The sequence below is a fragment of the Uloborus diversus genome, chromosome 1 (assembly GCF_026930045.1).
Source record: "Uloborus diversus isolate 005 chromosome 1, Udiv.v.3.1, whole genome shotgun sequence".
Classification (NCBI taxonomy): Eukaryota; Metazoa; Arthropoda; class Arachnida; order Araneae; family Uloboridae; genus Uloborus; species Uloborus diversus.
Window position 1 is genome coordinate 31,391,979 of NC_072731.1, and position 24,456 is coordinate 31,416,434.

General features: G+C 32.2%; 1 protein-coding gene and 1 long non-coding RNA gene across 4 annotated transcripts in view; one reads left to right on the top strand and one right to left on the bottom strand.

The window, feature by feature from the left end:
* Positions 1 to 1,545: 1,545 nt before the first annotated feature.
* Positions 1,546 to 11,984, bottom strand: LOC129234523 (uncharacterized). The gene is made up of 4 exons (XR_008581548.1): positions 11,895 to 11,984; positions 8,494 to 8,626; positions 5,301 to 5,407; positions 1,546 to 1,682 (listed from the first exon to the last, which is right to left on the bottom strand). It is a non-coding gene; the product is annotated as an uncharacterized LOC129234523 (long non-coding RNA).
* Positions 11,985 to 12,376: 392 nt separating this feature from the next.
* The window catches only part of LOC129234524 (polypeptide N-acetylgalactosaminyltransferase 5-like), an 82,131-nt gene continuing 70,051 nt past the window's right edge, over positions 12,377 to 24,456 (top strand). The window contains exon 1 of one of the 3 annotated variants that reach the window (XM_054868533.1): positions 12,377 to 12,461. The gene's annotated coding sequence lies outside the window, so the exon portion shown is untranslated. The remainder of the gene's footprint in view (positions 12,462 to 24,456) is intronic. The other 2 variants (XM_054868532.1, XM_054868530.1) reach the window with 2 other exon arrangements.

The following is a 24,456-nucleotide window of genomic DNA, read 5'->3' on the forward strand; positions in this document are numbered from 1 at the left end:
GGTTCTCGACCCCCGCCCCCAAACTTCATAAGTATGAGGAAAGAGGCTAAAAAAATATATATTTAACAGAAAAAACAATGCTACACATTATAATATACACTAGTAACATGCATACATTGCAATAAAACATTTACAAAAAAGAAAAACAGCTGGGGAGAATAAATTTCTAAATTTTTCTTTTTCTGTGCTATGGCTAATGTTAAATTAATAGCTCCACTGAGCACCCTCTTAAAATTTGAGTAAGAAGCTAAAACTTTTACAGCGCAATACTATTAGTAAGTCTAAAGAAAAATAGGGGGTGTCCTGGACTCTAGCTGAAAAGAAGTTTTTTTATAAACACCCTAATGTCCACACATGTAGCTAACACCTTGTCCTTTTGTCTGTATATATCATTTTCCAACCCGGCTGGTATCTTCAAGAAAACAAATAGTTGCAATGACTTTTGTGCCAACCCTTTGTATTTATAAAATGTAAATTGGTGTGGTTTTGGTCTCCACCACTACCCAATTTGGAATTGGTGTGGTATAATTTCACTGCAGTGACACTATTTGCCCCCTCCCTTCCCCTGGAAAAGCTCATAACGAAATATGCTATAGAGAGCAATGCCTTCAATGGCACCTCCAGTCGCACAAGATCCTATCACACATTGCCCCCCACCCCTTCTACAATTTAATCTCCTTACAAAGTAACCCCTATCCCTTTTTTTTTTAAACATTGTTATGGAATTTACTTAATGGTGGTGGTTAAATGGACATGGTGGCTTTTGTGGATTAGTTCGCATGCTGGATGAGGCCCAAAAAGCCATATGTTGATCACCGTTGCTTTAGACCTTTGTGACAATAAGATATTCTGAGCATTTTTCCTTTCTTATTTCATTTCATCGACATTATGAAAAATAATAAATTATCTTTTTCTGCTTTTAATTCAGTAATTTTGTTGAAGAAAAGAAAAAGCAAAATTCTTATGTTATTTTGCATATAGGATTGTTACTTGCAGTAAAATACATTTTGAACTTTAAAATAGCTTTGTATGTTTCATAATACATTTTTCAACAGTTGAACCCGAGTGATAACTATTTTTTAAAACTTAAATCATCAAATGCATTTTACCATTTCTCAATTCTTCTGAGAACCAAATATTTAATGATATCTTTAAGATTGGAACACAGAAAAGTTTATTTGTGGACAGAGTTATGATTACTTTTTTGCATTACATTATTCTTTGAATGTTTCTTCATATGATAGCTCAATATTTTAAATTCTTACTCACTAATGTGTTTATTAATGATCATACCAATCCAAATAGAAAATAATTTGCAACAATTACAAATACAAGAATTGGTATTAGGTATAGTATAAAATGTCAAAAGATATTGTCTGTTGAAAGAAAAAAAAGAAAAAGCGTACAAACAAAAACATATATGGAGCATTGAAATTATATTATTTATGTACTTCACATGAAGAAAAACGTTGTTTTGGAGACTCAAAAAGAAAGAAATATAGACAAGAATATAGAAAAAAATAAGTAAAATTTATTTGCAACAATAATTTTTGTTAAAATTTTTTACAACAATTAAGAGTTAAAAGTGAGCAACAATCAAAAGTACAAAACAGTAATTTTGAATAGCTGTCATCTTTATCACATTTCTTTTCAATTTCTTCAAGTCAGTTTCCAATTAACAACTGAAAAGTAAAAAACAAATAAATAAGTTTGCATTTCAGAGGTATATGTTCAAAACAAGCTTAATGTGCACAAATCTTTGCATGTACTGCTGTCAACAAGGCAAATATGACAGTTGCCAAGGGGTCAGATATAGTTTAGGCCTTTTCCCCCTAAAAAATATGCAAAAACAATCTGTAGACAGTGGCGTACCTAGCATGGGCAACACCTAGAAGCGAAAGAAACTAGTTTCGAAAAATAAGTGGAGAGCGTTTAAATCCCCCCAACTAGTATCCCTGAATATCTCTTTAAAACTTCGTTTTTTAGGACTTGAACTTCAAAATAGTTTTTGGGGAGAGCCCTAGAACCGCCCTGCCTGTAACATCAATGAATTTATTCCGAAACTGCCTTTTTAGAACTTTAATTTTGAAAAGATAGGCGGAGGGAACTTCAAAAAGCCCCATTCCTTTCATTACACTAACGTCAACAAATATAGCCTATAATAGCGTTTTAAAGATTTCAATTTCTAAAAATTTTAGCAGAAGGCCTCTCTAATTTTTCCTCCCCACAGCATTACCAAAAACCGTCTAAAAATGCGTTCTTAAGACTATAATTAAAAAAAAAAAAATCCGGGGGAGAATATACCGCCCTCCACCCCTATCCACCGAAAGCGAGATTTCTTTAGCAGTGCCCTCCTAACACTATTTTTTGGTTGCACCTTGGTAGTGTTACTGCGATTCTTCAACAGGGCCGATCCTAGGGTGTCAGCCGCCCACGTGCGAAGATCAAATGTGCCTCCCCTCAAAAGTAATTTTCATATTTTGACTAATATTCAACGTCCACATAAATCTTTCTTCAAATTTCTATATCAAGTTCTAATTAAAAAAAAAAAAAAAACAGAAGAATGATGAACTTATAAAAAGGGAGAAAAGTTAAATAGTAAGAATCTCCTTAGGTACTCGAAGAAAGTAATCAATACCAAAATTTACTAGTCACGTATTTTATAGCCTGTCTTTGGTGACATCAGAAGAATGCAAGAGGGGGAGGCAGGGGGTCAGGGAAGGAGGGATTGCGCCCAGAAAATTATCGAAATTGGAGTAAAAAAAGTTTTAGTTAATCTTTGGCTGTGTTTGATTGCAAGGACAAAAGAGTCGGGCATATTCAAGGTGCATGGAAATTCTTGAAATTGATGTTATTGCAGTTTTAGGAACTTTTTCAAGACTTCAGGAAAAAGTAATTTCAGAGTATTTTCCTAAAATTCTTTCAAAATTGAAATCAATTTGAAGCTATTTTTTGTGACCATAGCTTAGGAAGGATCAGTTCTCTTCCCAAAAATTTTTCGAAACTGAAGTTTTAAACACGCCATTTTGGGTTATCTTTGTTGACGTTGCTAGAGGAAGGAAGATTCAATCGTCTTCTATCGAAAGTTTTCGAAATTGAAGTTTAAAATGCAAATGTAGGCTTTCTTTGGTGATGGTAGGGGATCTTTCAGCTTTTCTCCTGTAATTTCTCGGCACCTATTGTTTCAAAAACCGATTTTTTGGCTATATCTGAAAATGATAGGGGAAACGCAAAAATATTCCGAACCGAAATTTTTTTGGAACTAAAATCCTTTTTAGGCAATTTTTAGGAAGAATATGTTTTGGGTGTTCCTAAGCGGATATTTCTAAAAGTGCAATTTTATACTATCTTTGGTGACGTTAACGAAACTGGGAAGCTTTGACGGGTCTTTTGGATATTTTTCGATATTAAGAGCCAGTTTTTAAAAGAGTCAGACAGGTCAGATCATGCCATTTTTGATTTTGCAAAAAATTTTAGTGGTTTCTTTGAATGATTTTAGAAGACACATATCTTTTCTTTTCTTAGAAAAATTTTTTTTATGACCTACAAAAACACTGAAAGTTGGTCTTAACTTAGGGTTTTTCTCACACATATCGACATTTTTTAATAATTCAATTATGTCTGCGCATGGAGCATCAGCAAAAGTAATCTTTGTGATTACACCATGATATTTAGTGCCTCAAATGAAATATATCACAAATTTTATGGCTGACCTTCAGTGGACCCTGGCAAGGGTGGCTAAACTGACGAAGTAAGTGAAAATGTGTCATGTTTGAGGCATCTCGGTTCCATGCACTGCGGTTCAACCATAGTTTTTATGAGCAATTTGTGTAGCGATATATATAAATTATTAAATAGGCTCATTAAATGCATGGTTAATGCTCAATGCTAAGAAAAAAGAGCAGTTTTGTCATCAAAATATGATAAAATGTGTACTTTTTAGGGGCTTGTATCTCAGTGCACTGAGGGTCAGTATAGAACACACTGCTTGCATTTCAAACTAGAGTATGTGTATTTTCACAATCAAGTGACAGAACTATTGGCAAATTATTTTCAAGAACACAATATGTATTTCAAAATAGTAAAATGAAGGCTTAGAAGGCTAAAAATGTACAGTCTTGAGCAAAGAAGAGACCGAGGGGACACGACTCAATTGTTTAAATTTATTAAAACGAAAGATGTTACGGGGCTAAAGTTTAGCACTGAAAACAGGCCAAGGGGTCATTGTTTTAAGCTATTTAAATCTCAGGCTAACATGGATATTAAGAAAAATTATTATTTTAGCAGGGTAGTGGAACCTTGGAACAGCTTACCGGAAGAGGTGGTAATGAGCAAAGGAGTAGACAGTTTTAAGAGGGCCATTGATCTTCACTGGGGATTGTAAATTGACTAGGACCAGTCTAGCTGGGCACAGAGCCTGTTGCTGGTCGTCACTTTTGTATTTGTATTTGTATATATACGGTTTAAACTTTGCTCCAGGGATTTCCAGATACTATTTAAAAAACTAATATGATCAAAAACGTACCATAAAAGATTTATAGACTTGCAAATGGACTAATTATGCTTACTCACATACTTTATAATATGATCACTAGAAGCAAAGTTTTAAAAAAAGGTTACTATTGCGGTAAAAATGTAAGTTATATTTGTAACACTTTTTTGAAGGTGTTTTAGGTATATTTTTAATTATTTTAATTAAGATAGCCCTTTTTTCATTTGTACTGTACATTATAGTTTGTTGACATTTGTTTAGTCTGTGCATTATAGTGACAAAAATTATTTTCTCTGCACATGATAGCAAACAACTACTAAGTCATATTTTATTACTTATGATAAAAGCATTACTATGACATTATAAAACAAGGGTATTGTTCAGACGAAGGGGGTGAGAAAAGATTGTTCCCACAGACTTTAGTTTTAGATCATATTACCGATCTCAGAATGTCTTAATGCAAGTAGGGATTATTATGAACCCCAGCTTCCTTGGCTGGTTTCCAAGTAAAGAAAATGCAAAAGAAAAGTTCTGTACAAATAGAAATTGATGTTACACAACTAAAAGAAGTTGCTAACATCATAAAAACATTTAAATGGTACAAATAGCAACTAGAATCGGAGACACACGCTTTAGGGTTACAAAGGACTTTTGATAATTAAGTAAAAAAAACGACCTTATTATTGAGAAGACATCAAACAAAACATAAGAAGTCTTTTCATCCACAAGCTAATTTTTGTTTGCTTATTGCATGAAAGTTAATATTTTATTTGCAGCTAAGAATAGTTTATAGCCAAGGAATACTTACCGCCACTTAATTAGAAATAGCGTAATCATCAGCAGAACTTCCTCCACAGCATGTAAAGAATGGTCATCACTACAGGCATTCTTATTTGTAATCTCCATTCACAATCTCTGAAATTTGAAGCAAAATTTTTAATCATAAGATAAAACTGTAATTTAATAACAGAAATCAAAAGAATGTAATGACTGCATTTATGCAAAGTATAAGAAACGAGAAATATTAAATAAGTGCTTTCTTTTTGAAAGGGGCGGATCCACGGATATCATGACTTTAATTGACCAAATATAGTCTAAATTGCTTTTTTTTTGACCTTTTTTTCTTCATGCCTAATTTTCTTATATTCAAATAAATTTAACACAAGTGCGGCATATTTGTAGCATAATTCAATAAATTACCTAACTGCATGTACATGTGTGTGCGTTGCTATTCATCTCTTTTATATTTTTCTTAATCTTTACCAATATATACACTCTAGCTTAGTGGCAGATCTAGCCAATCATTTTGGGAGAGACCATCCAAAATTTTTGAACTCTTCAGATATTTTATTAAAATGAAATTTTAAAAACTCAATTTTAAACATGTTTGTACTTTGTACCTAAAATTATTTGCACTTTATGATTACATTTATAAAGTTATTTAAAAAAAAATTTAACAGTTTCATTTTCAGCTAATCGATGAAATACAACTCAAATTCAAAATAATAGAATACTTCCCACATTTTGGAAAAAAGTTTATTCCAACCAAATATAAGTGCAAATTAGGCATTTAAATGAATATGCTACCTTTCTTAGACATTAAAGTGTGAATTTCATCTCAAATATACTCAATTAAAAAAATCTTAGACAGAATAATCCAAACGTTTATAGTGATGAAGATTTACATTGAGTCAAAAAATTAGAATATTCAAATTAAAGGGGGGAAAACACTTTCAAAAGAAACAACATTAATACTAGAATGCATCTCTTTTTGCTGAATTCGATGCTTTAATCTTTTTTCTCACATGGATTCTACCACCTATTTGCATTAATCGTTTCTGACACTGTTTCCATACTCTCTTCAATGCGGCAACAAGCTAAATTTTGTTGGCGGGCACCAGATCTTGAACGGATTTATTTAGATTTGATGGTACCACAAATTCTTGATTGTATTGAGATTGGCAGAGTTGCTTTACCAGTTCAATACCGAAATTCCTCTTTCTGTTTAAAATCTATGAGTCGATTTAGAGATGTGACACGGAGTAGAACCTTGCTGGAAGATAAAATGTGTCGCTAAATGGGTAACTGCTGTGCCTCAGATGAAGTATCATTTAGTATTATTGATTAACAGCGGAAATCACGCATTGTTTTATTTTATGATATATATAACTTCCCAATTCCAGCAGCTGTCATGCACCCACAAACCAAGAAGGATGTGACAAAGTGGAGAAAACCTCTTACACAAGATTTCTCATACGCTTTTCCTTTTAAACCTCAAACCCAAACACCTTTTTTTGTTTACAGATATTTCAAAAATGATTCATCACTGAATATAATACTTTTCCAACGTTGTTGCCCCTGTTTGAGGTTGCCCCTGATCTCCTCTTTTTTCGACAGATATTACAAATAAATATGCATCACTGAATAAAATGTCTTTTCAGTCTTGTTGCACCCAAATGAGCTTCTCTTTGTTCCAGGATAGTTGTGTACTTTTCTGCTTCATGTTTATCTTTGGTCTTACTTCATAGATCCGCAATTAAAACTGCAGTTTATGCAACCATCCAAGTGTAGTTGGCGTGGATAAGATAACTATACATTCTGTCCAACACTTATGGACATAAGAAGCATTTTCAAACGATTATTTTGGACAATTTACTTTAATTTGAATTCATCTCTGCCAGGTGTTACAATTTTTCTACCTCTTGTGTGATAAATGCGAGACATAAGTATTCTTATTAGGATTTTTTCGTTTTTCATTTTTTTTTAAATAAAAATATTTCTGTTCAGTATTTTTCTTAAACATTTTATTCAGCTCAATATCAATAGTTTATGTTTAATTTGAACTATGAATCGTGTTGATACCTCAATTGGTTAATTTTTAATTGTTGCATTAGGATGCTCTCTTAACCAATACACGTTCACTTTTATGGGCCTATGAGAGGTCATGTCAGCTTTGTCAGAAAGAGAGCAGGGATCCTTGGAAGAAACCTGCTCTGAATGATAGTAATATAAGTTTTGAAAACTCTATAGGGGGAGGAAATCTGAAGACCTACTGACAAAGGGGCCCATATTTACCTTCGACGACCTTGTGAATTCTTCCCTTTGACTACAGTTAAAAATTAAATAACTCTTTGAACAATGCAGAAAACATCTTAAAACTTCAAACATTCACCCATCACACAGAGCTATGAAAGATTACGTATTGTTAAGTCAGTATTTTAATTTCTCTGTAATGAAGTCCCGTATTTTCTTTATAAAAGATATATCGAACAGATAGAAATCTAAATATTGTTATTGCGGTAGTAGATATATATCGATTTATGATGGTACATCGGTATATTGCCCAGCCCTAGTGATGTATGAAAATGAAAAAGTGAAGATGCAGTAGTAATGTTATTGTGGGACGGGGAGGAGTAGAGTAGTAATTGCCCTCCCACCGATTATTTTAAATCACAGGCCCGGACGCAGTGGTACCCCCATTATTGAAACTCTGCACATGCCTCTGGTACATAATAAAATTTGAGTTTGGAATAGAATATCGATTATATCAAAGTAAGCCCTAAATTTTAAAAACATTGTTGATGCTACTTGAGCAAGCGAGGTTTTAGACTTATATATTAACTAGCAAAAATTCCCGGCGTTGCCTGGGTCAATAATAATTGTGAGAAACAATCACTACTTTCTTTCGTTTTGTTTTAACTGAAAGAACTCAAAACACACCGCTTTGACGCGATTAAAAATCGAGCTTCTTCCTTACCCATAAAAGTAAAATAGCAATAAGTATAAAGAACAAACGAGTACAGTAGAAGACCGTTATAACGCACACCTTGGGACCAGAGATTTTGCGTTATACAGGTTTTGGCGTTATATAAGTCATTTCACAAATTTTGAAACTAATATTCAAAATATATCTATATTAGCACTTCAGAATGAGTTCTATCTGCAATGAGTATTAAAACACTAATTATACAACTAATCATTCATAAATAAACATGCTTTACCATTAAAAGGAAGTGAATTATCCTGCACTTCTGTCAGCTTCATGGTTTGCATTAACAGCTGCATTTTCAAGAGCCATCTGATATTTTCTCTTTACTGTGAATATTAATTTTCATTTAAAAGCTTTGAATTAAGCTGGAAAGATGAAAAACTGTTTCAAAATTTAATTTTCCTAACAATTTTTATGTTAGCAAGGCAAAACAAAGGAATTTTTTAAACTTAAAAACCTATTGTTTACTTCTGAAAAGTTGTGCAGTTTATAGAGAATTGCGTTATATAAGTCGGCGCTGTTTCTCTAAGTGTGCAAAAAGTAGAGTTTCCAAATGTTTGAAATAAAGTAGAAAAAAGTAGAGTTTCCAAATGACTTTAAACCAGGGTTGGACGAATTGGACCCAATTGGGTTGGACCCAATGGTTTTTTTGAAAAAAACCCATTATTTAGCCCACTTTTGGGTTTTTTAAAATTTTCTGAGAAGTTTAAAAAAAATTAATTTAAATACTTTCATAATTTAAATTTCTTTTTTATTTGTTCTTCATCACAGACAATGAACACAAAAAATGAATTTTGAACTTTAATAGTATTTCTTAATACTTAACAGCATTAAAAAAATACTTCAAAGATTTTAAATAAATATATTTAACTTTTTTTCTTTAACTGGTCAATAAATAACTCAAATTATCTTGACTGAGTCCTGTCTCGTCTGATTTTCTCAATATTTGTAGATTGTACAGAGGAAACTACTCTAGTTAAAAGGCTTTCAGGTGAATTATTTTCTGCAAACCAACACGTCACAAATCTCGAATAAACACAAGGTATTAAAGTCAGACCAAACAACGTAAGTAGAAGCACAAATTTGTAAATTACAGCAGACACGTGTTTCGGCGTTACAGGGAACGCCTTTTTCAATGCAAAATTAATGAGCATATGGATGAAAAGACATCCGACAAAAGCCGACAAGGTATATTTTTAGAAATTAACAGGTTTCTCAAACGGTCAACAGAAAACAGAACAGGATGTACAGTATTTTCATTATCTTCGAAAAAGTTTAATATTTCTTACTCTGTACACAGAAGTAGAAAAACAGGCAACATTCAATTCAAAGAAATGTGTTGATTAAGCTGGAATTCAGTAAAAACTGATTTAAACTACTTGAGGTTCAACAGTAGTTTTGCATAACAAAATGATATACAATAAAGTAATATGCAAAAAAAAAATGTAGTAATTAAAAACGGACAATAGATTTTATCACTCGAGAAGTAACTTTGCCTTAACTGTTGGTAATAATGGAAACTAAAAAAAATCTGAAGCTTCACCATTCTTGGGTTTTGTAGTCTTTTATACTTTTCTTCAGAATATGCTGAATTTTAACTAGTTTTCCAGCTTTTTTTACCCGAAGACAATTTTTGCACTTTGTCTATACATTACGCTACAATATGCTACAAGTACCCCCACATTTTCCCTAAAAAAAGACAAAAAAAACCACATTTCTTTTAAAAAAACCCAACTTTAGTTGGGTTTTTTTAAAAGAAATGTTGAATGAAAAAGAAAATGATGAATTTTTTAAAAGAAATTTTATTTAAAAAAACTCAACTTCAGTTGGGTTTTTTTAAATAAAACCCAAAAAACCCTGGGTCCATGGGCTTTCTAAAAAAAACCTGGGTTTTTGCCAACCCTGCTTTAAACTTATGTTTGCTCCGGAGAAGCCTTGATTCAAAAATTTCATTATGATTACTTTTAATATTGCTGTTGTTAGGCACAGAATTTTTGTAACAATGGGTTTTATATTTAATCATTTAATGGAGAAATTACATGACATTTACTGTTTTCCATCATAACGTTTTTAAACTAAGCTTTTTAGGAATAAATAATAGCCTAAGTTGCTCCCTGATAATGTAGCTATCTTGGTGGAAAAATAGTTAAAATGGGTCCAGTAGTTTTTAAGATTACCCCGGACATACATACAAAAGTAGTCATTTATGTATATAGATGAGGATAAAAATCCTAAGATAGCAATAAATGTCATGCTTGCTGCAGAGAAGCCTTTATTCAAAATTTTCATTATGATTACTTTTAATATTGAATATTTCTGTTGTTAGGCAACAAACTTTTGTAACAATCGGTTTTATATTAATCATTTAATGGGGAAATTACATGACATTTACTGTTTTTGATCATAACGTTTTTAAACTACGATTTTTAGGAATAAATTATAGCCTAAGTTGCTCCCTGATAATGTAGTTATCTATGGTGAAAAAATGGTTAAAATCGGTTCAGTAGTTTTGAAGATTACGCTGGACATACATACATACAGAAGTAGCCATTTATGTATAAAGATAAGTGCATTAAATTTACCTATAATTGTTAGTTTTTTGATGAGATGAGGCTACGAAAATGTTTTTTCAAATCTAATTAGGTTTGTAAACAACAAAAATGACTTTCAAATACAGTAGAAGACCGTAATAAAGCACACCTTGGGACCAGAGCTTTTTCGTTATACAGGTTTTGGCATTATATAGGTCATTTCACAAATTTTGAAACTAATATTCAGAATATATATATTAGCACTTCAGAATTAGTTCTATCTGCAATGAGTATTAAAACACAACTAATCATTCACAAATAAATATGCTTTACATTTAAAAGAAAGTGAATTATCCTTCACTTCTGCCAGTTTCATAGTTTGCATAACAGCTGCATTTTCAAGAGCCATCTGATATTTTCTCTTTTTACTGTGAATATTGATTTTCATTTAAAAGCTTTGAATTAAGCTGGAAAGATGAAAAACTTTCATAATTCAATTTTCCTAACAACTTTTATATTAGCAAGGCAAAACAAAGGGATTTTTTAAACTTAAAAACCTATTGTTTACTTCTGAAAAGTTGTGCGGTTTATAGAGAATTGCGTTACATAGGTCGGCGTTATAAAGGTATTCTACTGTATATACATCTATGTACTACTTATGTGATATTGATTCATACCAAAATAAGTTAAAAAATTAGCACATCTACATTAAAATATTCTATCCAACATTTTCATAGCTTTCTTCTTATTAGCAAAATTTTTTAATCTTTGAGTTACACAGCAAAATCTGTACTATCAATAATTTACATGATACAATACAATGATATGTAAAAAGAACTGAATTTGTCAAAAGGAAAAAGACAAATTTCAACTCAAAATTTATTCTTAAATAACAAGTAGACAAAATGAAATTTTAAAAGATTAAGCATAATAAGTAACAAATCTGGCTAATCATATTAGTACTTGAACTAGAGAAAACGGTTAACAAACAGAAAAAAACACACAATAACAATTTTTAAATAAAATGCTTACGAAAGAATATGTTTTTTTTTTCTATTCAGCCTGAATTTCAATTATATTAAGAAAATATCATAATACTTACGACTTACGTAGAAAACCACAAGTAGATTTCTCACGAATCGCCATGTTGTTAAGCAAAAACAAGACAACATTCTGGAACTTCCGGTTGACATCGAAATCAATCAGTTGGATCAAACTATAACTATTTCTAATAATACTATTGACGCCAAGCTGGCAACCCGGCGCTAATTGCTTTATGGCAACCCATGGACAACTCCTTTGGAATGCCGCGGTTAGCCTATTGTTATAGCTTGGGTCAAGTTTTCCTCGAATGAGACGCCCTCTGGGTTCCACTCGATCCCGCTAACAAGCCTAGTGATTAAAACAAAAATGAATCTTGAACATTATGAATAGACTGTTCTTGAAAATAAAATTCATTTTTTTGCAGTGAAATATGCCGAAGAAAAAAATCTCTATTCTTCAAGAACAATATCTGACCCCCCCCCCCAAACATTTTCCCTAGCGGACGTTTTAGTAAACTTAAAATAACTTTTTCCTGTGTTGCTTTTTTTTTCGGTTATTAACCTTTATTTTCTCTTATAAATTATCAGAAGCGAGAGTTTTATGATCGTAATTTTACAAGTTGTTGGTAGGTACTATTATAGTTCGGTAATGTTTTAATTTTTGTTACTGACAATTACAAACTGTTCTGTTATTTAACTTAGTTGTTAAAATTACATATAATCGATAGAAAGTGCATTGTAAGATTATTCAAGCCGGTTTGTTTGATTACTTAGCTGATGTGAATTATTGTTTCGTATGATAATTAATTTGATATTGTTCCCGTTTTCGTGTCCAAATACGTATGCTTGAATGTTGTATTATGGTTAGGAATAGATATTTCATCAATTATTGCTCCTATTATTTTAATAAATCTAGAGAATCTTCTTTTATGTCGTTTTTAATTTTTTGTGGTTTCTATATCAATGAGTTCTTATTGCAGCTACATTTTCTATTTTTCTAATGAAGCATTTCACGCTTTAACCAAAAAGCATGAATTCTTGCAGTTATACCAGCCACATTAATTTTTTATGAAGCTAATTTAATTGGAATGTACCTAACATTTTATTATTTTATGAAAATTAGTAGACTGCAGTAAAAACAGGGGTGCACCGGATATCTGGTGTGCGGCTAAGTTTTTTACTATCCGGTTGGACTTGGTTTCCGATACGGACAGGATATCCGGCAAATTTTTGCAGGATACCCAGCCAGTTATCCATTATAGATGTAGGGGTTATCCGGCATGAAGCGGAGGCTTAATAGAAAATTTTCAATTAAAATTTCATGTTTATATAAATTTTTTTGGTTGATGTAATTACTTTTCATGTTTCCATCATTGATTTCTGTTTCTACAGTGGGTGGTCAAAGTATTAGGGGCACTGTTGAATTACTTGTATTACAGTTTGTGGATGAAGTTTAATATTAGACTTAAATTTTAACATGATAGTGTCAAAGCAGATATTTTAGATTGGGCAAGGCTTTAAACATTCCTCCTGCATAAGTATATGGCGATTCAAGCATTACTACTCACTCCACACCTACCCAGGGAGTTATTGCAAGTTTGACCAAAACAAATTTGTGGAAGCAGATAACGTTGTTAAATTACTAAAAAAAGATCACAAATTCTCGTACCGACCGCAAAACGGTGATATATACACAAAGGGGGGTTTTTGGCTTTAATCCCCCTCCCCTATAGGGTTTGACTTTATTTCAAAAATTAATATATTATTCAAAGTTTATTATTATTTTAAAGATTTAAATTTCTATTACATTAATTAAAGAACATTGACAAGGATGGGTTAGAGGGAAGAAGGGTCTTAGGGTCATTTGTTCAGGCTAGCAGCACCACTATGCATACATGTATTTAGGACTGAACTTCTGGGGGGGGGGGGGCTTACTGCATTCGGGATTAATTAAGTAGCAAGATATGAAACATGCGAGCCACAAATTTTTTTTTCAAGTAATATGTAACAGTAATGTAAGAACCATTATTTTTAGTTTTGATGCAGGGTGCAGCAAGGAGCTGAATTTGACATTTCTCCCCCTTATCCTTTTAAATTTGTTAGACATTTTAAAATTTAAGGTTAAGTCATACTTTTCCAAATTTTGAAGCATTTGAAAACAAAAATATTTTTTTTCGAGAACTTATGATTGTTTTAGAAAAAAATCATGCAATTTTTTGGGAATAGGGGTTTCACCTTAAAGCGGCGGCTCTAAGCTATAGCTTGTTTAACTTATAGGCAAATTCGACCCTGGTTGTAATTCACTCTTACCTGCACATTTTTGTTTGATTTTTTGTAACTTTTACGAAAATTCGTCATTTATTCTAGTTTTATAAATAACCTTTACGATTCTACCGAACTGTGTTAGGTTTTTATCAAATGTTATCAAAATTTTCCAAAACTTTTGACGCACATATTATTTAGATTTTAATAATGACAATGATTAACTTATTTAGACTTGGATTATTATGACTTACCTTACTTTTTTAAAAGTAATAAGAAAGTAAGTAAAATAGTATTTACCCTCTAAGTAAAATTATTCAATTAATTAGAATGCTCAGGTAGCTGAAATTTATTCAGTCAGCGGTAGTATTTATTTTCTCTCTCCCTCCAAAAAAAAATCCAGCCGAAGATTTTTTGAGCGCATGAAGTACAGCTCTAATTATAAGTTTTGCTTACATATTTTTCTCTTTTAAAAACATTAAAGAAAACACAGTTATATAAGCATTTCATGAGGTAGTAAAGCGATCTTACAAGAAGTAGGCAAAACTCTCTCTTTTTTTTATTCAGACGTTTTCTCTACTATGTATGAAATTTAGTTTTGAACTGCTAAGGACTGAGAGTCTTATTTTGTTTCAAAAAAAATCAATGCATTGATTATAGTGCTTTTACTTTCGGTTTATACAATGATGGACAATTTTTCCTTTTTTTTTTTGAGCAATCACGATTGCTTATTGCTTCTATTTGACTGTTTTGATGTCCTATGATTTTATTTTCCCCTCACCACGCTCTGCAGCATCACCGTCGACTGGCTCCTTACGATGCTGCTCCAAAATCGAAAACTGTCTCCTGGTTGCATCCATATCCTACACACACACTCATACATACAGAACTACACACACACACATGTACATACAAACACATACACACATGCATACATACTGACACCTATTCATACACACAACTACCCACACATTCATGCCTGAACACAGACACAAACACATATGCATATACACACACATACACCTGCACACAAATACACCGACAAACAAATACACACACACAAACACTTACACACAACTACCCACACATTCATGCCTGCACACAAACACATATGCCTACACACACATACACATATTCCGCCCCACACACACAAACACTCATACACACAACTACCAACACTCATGCCTGCACACAGACACAAACACACATGCCTACAAACACATACACATACCCCCACACCAGGGGCGGATTTACATTCTTTTCAAGGGGGTGGCGATTGAAAACTGTGAAAGCCATATTCCTCCCCTCAATCCACCATTTAGGGGGGGGGGGGTAGGGAATCAATTGCCGCCCCTTTAGCCTGTATTTTAAATGCTAATCACCCCCTATCGCCCCTCATGAACTTATCGCCCCCTTCAAGTGTTAAATCTCCCCTTTGGGAGCTATCACTCCCAGGGTTAGATAGAAACCACTGTTCTAAGTCATAGCAAAATGTATCATCATACCAGTATAGTGTAGTCTATGGAAGAAAAAGGAAGATACATATAGAAATATAAAATTATTAAAGTTCAAAAAAAGGGGGGGGGGGGTGGCAAGCTTCGGTTCAAATTAAAAAGTGGGTAATGCTGTCAATCCTCAACTACACTAACTGTCTAAACTTAATTTAAAGCAAATTTGTGGAATGTACTTGATTGAAATTAGTAGCGAAAGCCAGTAATTCCTTCAATTCTATATTATTGGTTTTAGAAAATGATGGTTATGGAGGGGGCGGTCGCCCCCACCGTCACCCTAGTAAATCTGCCACTGCCCTGCACACAAACACATATCCCCCCCCCACACACACATACCCGCCTACATACACACACTCCTGATTGCGAAACACATAATTTGAATTTAAGATGACAAAATTGAAATTTTTTTTAAATTTCATTGTTACATAAATTCGTTGATTAGGGTGTTAACTTTTACATTTTACCGTATTTTGGGGAGAAAGTTTTTATTTCCTTTGTTTTAGCTTCTAATTTGTTAAAATAATAGTATAGTTGATTTTTTAAGTATTGCAGTGAATCCATAGCTCGTTTACCCAGTATTTCCATTTATATACTTGCTGAAATGGTTTTCAGTTCAAAATAATCATTTTAGACCCATTTTAAGCACCCCAGTGACAACTTTACTATTTGTATTTAATGTTTAGTGGTTTCCCCGCCCCCCCCCCCCCTCTCATCAGGAAAGAACATTTCCTATTCTCTTAATTTTCCTTTCTAAATTATTCAAAAATGAAAAAAGGGGGGAAAATCATGGTCTTTCGTTTTAAGACTTTGGAAAGTGGGTTATTACTATCTAAAAGTCCTCCCAAAACTGGGGGAGGCATTTCCCCCCCCCCCTATGCGGCTCATAAACCTGTCCATGCCGCTTAGGGGCGATAAAACAACTAATACATTCGTTTTTATTTCATTGATGAAAAAAAAAAAAAAAAAAAAAACGAAACTATCATTAAACATTGCCTGAAATTTGGATCAAGTTCTCATTTTCGGAAATTTTCCAAGAATGGCCTCCAAACCTTTCCTCTATCACCAAAGATTGTCTAAACTAGCAGCTTTTGAACAACCTTTTGGAAATTTTTACGAACAAAAGTTTTGAATCCCCTCCCCCTCCAACAACACCAAAGACAGTCTAAAATTGTGTTTTTAAAATTCAAATTTTGAAAAATAACGGGAATGTTTCTCTGAACTTCACTTCTTTCCTTCCATTACGAAAATGGTGGTTTACATTCGCATTTTTATGATTTCAATTTCGAAAAATTTTCTGCTCATAAATCTTTTGTTCCTTATATCATGGAAGAAAAATGAGAGTTTTAAGCTACAATTTTTAAAAAAATTCTACGAGTTATTCCATGAGATTTCAGTTTTGAAAAAATTTCGCTGGGGGGTTCCCGAACCTCTCTTGTTCTTAACATCATCAAAGATCGTCTCAAAGTGCATTTTAAAGCTAGGATTTTTAAAATTTCTTAGGCAGCTCTTACCAACTTCTTTCCATGATGTAATCAAAGATGGCAGACATTTGCATTTTGAAGACTTAAGTTTTGAAAATTTTCTTCTGATCGAAATACTTTTTCCTCTAACATAACCAGTAATTATCAAATTTGTGTTTTTTAAACTGTAGTTCCGAAAGTTTTCCCGGGGGAGTACCCCCCTGATCCCCTGTTTTCACGCGAAACCTGCGCTTACAATTGGCTTAAGTATTGTACACATAAAATCTTATTTAAATGATCTCTGAAACAGAAAAGCTCCAAAATGAAAGCTAATAATGATTTATAAGTGTAAACTATGGGTATATATGCAGAAATTTTTTTATTTAAAGTTTGTTTCCTGCAAAAAATTCTAGAAATAAAACACAATGTTTTAGTATTCCATTTTATATGCAGCATTACTCAAATACACTGTCCATTAAAATGTAGAGGTCCTAAAAAATATTTTAAAATGTATTTAATATTTTTTTTAAGGAAATGATTTATAAAACAAAACATAGAAAAACATAATAAGACAGAAACAGCGTTACATAACAATAAGTGAACAGGCAATGTAACTAAAAGCAGCTATAAAGCTGGATATCCGGATCCGGCAAACAAAAAGGGGCAGGATGTATGGAGTCTGGTATCTGACAAAACCACTATCCGGTGCATAGGACGGTGATAGCCCTAGTCAAAACTCGGTTCTGAATGGGGTTGGTATTTCGACGTCAAAATGGAATTTTTGACGTGACAAGGGTATAATATTGGTTTAAACTGTCGAAAGCCTCCAAGTGTCAAAGTCTGCCTGCAAACAAAATCTTGCTGAAAAAACCCATAAACTACAAAGAAGTAGCTGACATGCATTATGCAGAAATTTAAAAATTTAAAATAAGTTTTTAATCGGTCTTAAATTAATTTTAATCAATAGAAATTCCTGTAAATGACTGGTTTAAAAGCTCAGTATGTAGTGCGCACTTAAATATTATGGTTTTATTTATTTATTTGTTTATTTTATATTTAAAAACTCATGTTAGCATAGATTTCTGTCACAGTCAATGTGTGTTAAGCAAACCTATATGCTTTTCTTTTCATTTTTTCTGTGCAGTTATAGTTATTTCTCACTAAAGATCCATAAAGATATTTAACTAAAATGTTATTATCAAAGAATACTAAATTTTAAAAGAATTGACAAACCTGATACAAAAGCATGATATTTTTTTAATGTTATTTTACCAAGCTTCCCCCCCCCCTTTTTTTTGTCAATTTCTTTTTTCTAGAAATATTTTTTCCCTGACTTTTTCTTCACCGTTTTTTTCTCCCCCCCCCCTCCCCATATTTTTGCAGTGTTTGTTTGTAAAATTACAGGGGTTAAAAGAGAATTTTCAATAAATAAATTTATTGCGATAGAAATCAAGAGTAGAAATGATTATGGTTAAAACAAACAGAAATTTGGGGGTGGGAGTAACCGAAGCAGTTTACAGTCAGCTCTCGATAACTTGAAATCCAGGGACCACCTAAAATGTTCGAGTTATTGGTAATTCGAGTTGTGGGAAGTGCCCACAACAGTCTCAGGAGTTTGGGATCCAATGAAAACTTCAAGATAAAGGAATATTAGAGTTATAAACTTCAAGTTATTGAAATTTGACTGTATACCCACTCAGAAAAAATTTTGAAATTTTTTGTTTAAAATTATGCATTGAAAAATTTATAATACAAAAAACTTGAATGTTTTTTTTTTGTTCAAATATTTCTTTTTTGTTTCAGTATCCCACACAAAAACTAACTTTTCCAATGCAAGGCCGTCATTCTGAATTTTTCCAGGGGCATCAAAGGCTGTGGCAAATTGACCAAAAAACAACCAAAACCTTGTTCATTTATCAGGGTTGTTTGGTTTAAACCAATTAGTTTAAAAAAAAAAACCATGCGGTTTTTAAAAAATATAGTTTTATGTTGGAATGGAGAAGTTGTGTATTGACATCTAATGCTCATATAATTTTTTCTTGGTAATCAAAATATATTTAGATCCCTCGCCAGTCCCTTGAAATTTCACCAAATATGGAAAAATTGACATTTATTTGTTATTTTTTAAAATTTCTCATGTTTGATTTTTTTTTAATCACCCGTAGCGAAAATGATTGCCTAGTAAGATTCTTCACTCATAAGTAATAATAATAATAATAATATTCAAGCTCCGCTCAACCGGTGAAATTTGTAATATTTTCATAATTTTTAAAATCTTGACATTTTAAAGCAAAAATTTTATCCAACACTTTTTTTTTAAAAATTTAAGCATTTTTTATACTTTATTTTTCTATAATAACACTATAGTATTTTTTAGGATTAAAACATAGGTATAAACGATTAAAGTACCAGAAGTCCGTCGTCACAGTTTTACAACAGCTCTTTGCTCATTTTCCCGAAGTATTAAGGGAAAATGACCAAGAATTCACCTCGGAGTTTTTTGTAAAAAAAGAAGTTTTACACCTTATACATTGCTTTGTTCTCAAATTTTGACATTAATATTCGGGAAGCCAATGTTGTACGTATAAAGCCATCATGGCGTGTTGCTCCACAAACAGATAAAGATGCTTCTGTCACCAACCTAACTGCTCTTTCTACCGCTGTGTATGACATGGTAAATTCCACAACTCACTTTCGATAACGTCGCCTGTTTCAGCTACTTCCTCAAGTTCCGCATTGGGTATATGTTTGGTGAGTGGAGTGTAAGGACACGATTTTGCCAATTTATCAATTCTGTATAGTCTTTTGCTTGAAAATTTAGAGGTGGAATGACAAAATCACGAACGGTTTCATTAGTAAGAGTTTGGGCTTTCAGGATTGTTCTGTAGCCTAATTTCCTTACTGAGGGTCGCGTGCCGTTGATCATGGCTATCAGCAGGTTTTCTAGATGACCAAAAAAACCATTTCTTTATATAACAGGGTCAACTACTGATTTCAGATCATCGCTAAGATATTTTGAGTATTGGATAACTTCCCAAAGATGCTGTGCACCGACTGTGCATGAAGGCTCAGTTTTAATCAAAAACCGGACTTTTGCATACACTTTTATAATGTATTCTACGATAGTCCCTATTTCCAGCGATGACTCTTTTGTACCAACATACAAACAAAGTACTCTGTTTGCTGTTGCAAGCCACATAGCATGAGATAGCTTTCCTGGTGATTTGGTGGACAGTGATGTTGGACAATTTCCTGAACATATTGCTTGACATATTTGATACAAGTATTTTTGGTCAGTGCCAAGTCCGTCTGTATCAACTGTTGACAAATCGAAAGCGATTTTTTTAAAGTTGACAATTGGTAGTTGCTTACATGTGCCAAGAAGCTTCCCTATAGGACCATTATATGTAAAAGGACCTGTAGTGCTTTCATCAAGATGCCGTAACAGATAGCGTAAAGTAGCTCATTGGCGTGCAATTGACATATGAGCTACTGCAACGGCTTTTTTAAATGCAGCTCTAACAGTCTTATTACACCACCTTTCACACCAGTATTGACTGCTGTTTTATCTGATCCTACTGCAATTAAATCCACAGTAGATACTTGGGTTGTTTTTAAATAGTCTAATGTGCTTGATAACACTTCATTCGCTGTACCAATTCTTCTGCTCTGAGTTTTTCGTTATGATTTCTATTTGGTTCATACATGCTTGGCTAAGTGCCAAGAACAGGCCGATTTGTCAGACTGGGGGTGGGTGATTCAAGCAGTTTCATTATATCACAGAGAAGAAGAAAAATAAACATTCAGAATCACACCATCTGTCTCTTTGACAATTAAAACTAAGCAGAAGTTGCAAAGAAAAAAGGCAAAACGCGCAATCTTAGATTCCTGGCAGGGGTGGTGTTTGTTATATGATATGATAATTATTTTGTTTACAAGCAAAGGGTCTTACTATTTACTATTTACACCACAGATGATTTTAAAAAAATACATAAGAAATGAAAAAAAAAGTTTTAAAAAAAGTCAATTTTTACATACAGTCGAACCTCCATACATCGAACTTCCACATATCAAAATTTTCCATATTTCGAAATACCAGCAAATTTCTATGTTCATTACATAGAAAAATTGTTTCTATATATCGAAAAAATCTCTACATATCGAAATTTTTTTCGAGACATTCGTAGATTTTTTTTTCTATTTTAGACTGTTTGTCTTATGAAAAATGAAGGTTAGGGGAGAAAATTATGTTCACTAAAGGTAGCTACGAAACTCATAAGGAATTTCGGGTTGAGGGGTGTGTAGATAGGTCGTTGTTCCGTTCTGGAGTTCTTTAATTCCCTTAAAATCTTAGCTGTAACCAGTAACAGTGTAAAATCAGTTTCAAGTTATCCCTTTTGTCTGTTGATTATCATTCCTATTCTTTTTAGTTGCATTAAAACTCAAAGTTAAGTTGATTGATTTTTTACTTTTCTCTTGATTACATTGTCAAAACGAAAATCCCCTCATGTTGCGAATCAATTTGAACTGCCGAAGAATGAAGATGTATGAAGGCGCAAAAATGTAATTTCTGTTATTTTTTTAATTATTAACTTTCATTTAATCTGATGCTCGTACAAATTAGAAATTGGGTTTCATACACGAAAATTGGCATTAATTTTAATGTTTCAGTCGATTCTTAGGATTAAATAAGATCGTTTCTATATGGGCAGTTCTCAAAAGGTGGGAACAAAAAAGTTAACTTTGAGCAATTTCAAAAATTTTCGAATTTGACATCAATTTTGATTTTATTCTATAGTATGCATACCTAGAACACAATATATGAACATGAAAAGACAGCAGGTATTTGTAAAAATTGTTAATTAGCAAATTAAATCAGCAATCTGTAGGTAACAGATTTTGGATATTGTTTTCCTGTAGGTAACGGATTTTGGACATCATCATAACGTAAGTTTCACCATTTTTGACAATTGTTAATCTGATTTTTAACTTTTCCAATGAAAATTTTATTTACTACTTTTTAAATTTTGCAATTTAATAATAAAGAGGATAATTAATGAAATACTTGAATGGCTATACATGCTGCTCCTTACATAACTATAATAAAGTTTTGGAATTATTTTGAAAAATTGATGCAAGGTTAAAAAAAAGCTTCAAATTAAAAATAATACAATTGTAAAAAGTGACATCAGTTTTAATAATGAATATTTTTTCTAATGTCATAAGGATTAAAATGATGTCTAAAGAAATTATTGAAGAAAGAAATTCGTATTTCTATTTGGAGATCATTAAATTATGTTTCCAAAAGAAAGAAGAGAAACAGAATTCTAAAATAATAAAAGCGGGGAAAAAAAAGAAAAAAATGCTAGCGCAGGTGATAAAGTCGCCAAAACTGGTACAGCTGACGATAAACTACATTTGTGAAATTGGAATTCCCCTCTGGTAACTCGCCAACGAGGTTTGCTTGGCGATTTTAGCGCAAAATGGCTTTCGGTTCGATCATAAGCAGCCATGTTTCTACTGTAATTTATGTATTGTTCAATGTGTAACATATTAATTATGCAAAATACCAATGTATTAAAGAAGATAACATTATAATTATCTTTTTTATTGAGGTTAGAAGACAGTAGTTATCAAAAATTTTGAATAAATGGACAGAATTTATCGGCATCAAGATCGTAACGCCATTTGGACATCTCACATGTACGTTTAAAAAAAATTATTTTTCTTCTAAGATACTGCATAAAAGCTTATGAAAACACTTTTAAACAATTAAAAATTGATTCTGAGGCTCGATAAACACCTTTAAAATGAAAACATCATATACTTAGTTCTCAAAAAATAGCATTGTAAAGATCGTAAATTTTGGACATGCATCAAATTTCAAACTTACTATTTTCTAAAATCGTTTACAAAGTGAATAATCTGTCTTTACTTTTGTTATTTGTGTAAAATATTAACAAAAAATTATTCAGTGTAAGATTCATACCTTTAAATTTTTTTTGAAACGTATGGAAATAATTTTAAAAATTTTTTCTTTAATTATACTTTGTTCAGTTAACGTTTTGGTATGTCCAAAATTGCGCCTTTTAGCAAAGAAAATATTTTTTTAAGGGCATTTAAAGAGCATTTTTTCCATAATTTATGTCAATTCTTGTCTCTATACAGTATTATAATTTAACTCAAAACTTTTTGAGTTAATTAAAATGAAAGTTATTTGGTGTTGAAGCTTCAAAGTCGAGGTCTGTGTTTGCTCCCACCTTTTGAGAACTGCCCATACATCGAAATTTCTATGTATCGATTTTTTTTCCGGTAATTTGCTACTTCGATATATGGAGGTCCGACTGTATTTAGCGAAATTTCAGGGACCTGGCAGAAGGTACAAATGTATTTTAATTACCAAATTTTTTTTTTAATGAACATTAGATGTCAATACACAACTTTTCCCACCATAGGTGATTAAAAATATTATACATAAGATTTTTTTTTTTAAAATTTAAAAAATGTCAAGTTTTTCATATTTGGCCAAACTTTAAGGGGCTGGCGGGGTATCTAAATATATTTTGATTTCCAAAAAATTTTTTATGCGAGCATTTGATGCCAATACACAACTTTTCCCACCACAGGTATTTTCGATTTCAAAAAAAAGTCAAAATCGACCAACCCTAATATATATCTAATATTTAGTTTGAAAATATCATGATATTTTGATATTTATTTTTTTAACTACGGTATTTTCAATATAAAAATTACATGAATCATAGTAATATTGTTATACTCATACCAAAAAACTGAACCACATTATCTTTCGCTGTATTTGAGATACGTTTGAACTAATTAAGGTGCCAGCCATTTCATACACTACTTCCTTTTTTGACCTTTTGAAGGTCTGCACGTTTGCCTCTAGGGCAAGTTATATAAAAAGTTTTCATTGTTTTTATTTGTCTTTTGTACATTAGCCCACTTAAAATTTCTTTAGAACGCAAATGTAATTTCTGAAAATTGTACGACTTTCATGTTTAAAATAGAACTAGGGCCGAATTTAGCTTCATGCCACCCCTAGGCAGATTTTAAATCTACTGCCCCCTTCTACTTAAGTGATTTATCCAAGGTCAATTTAAATACTGAAAATTTTCACAAGCCCGTCGATCGTAATAGAAAAAATTTAAGACTTGCAAAATATTTCTTTATATATTACAATCAAATTTTGATTCTGTTAATAGTAACTTCACGAAATATTTGAAATGCGAAATCACTGATAGCTTTATTTTCGTGAAAATATATGTATGTATATATTATTTATATTTCTCATAGTCATGTAGTGCATGCACCCCATGTTTTTCCTTTTAAATATTGCAAGTATTTTGATTGCTAATAAAATTTGCAAT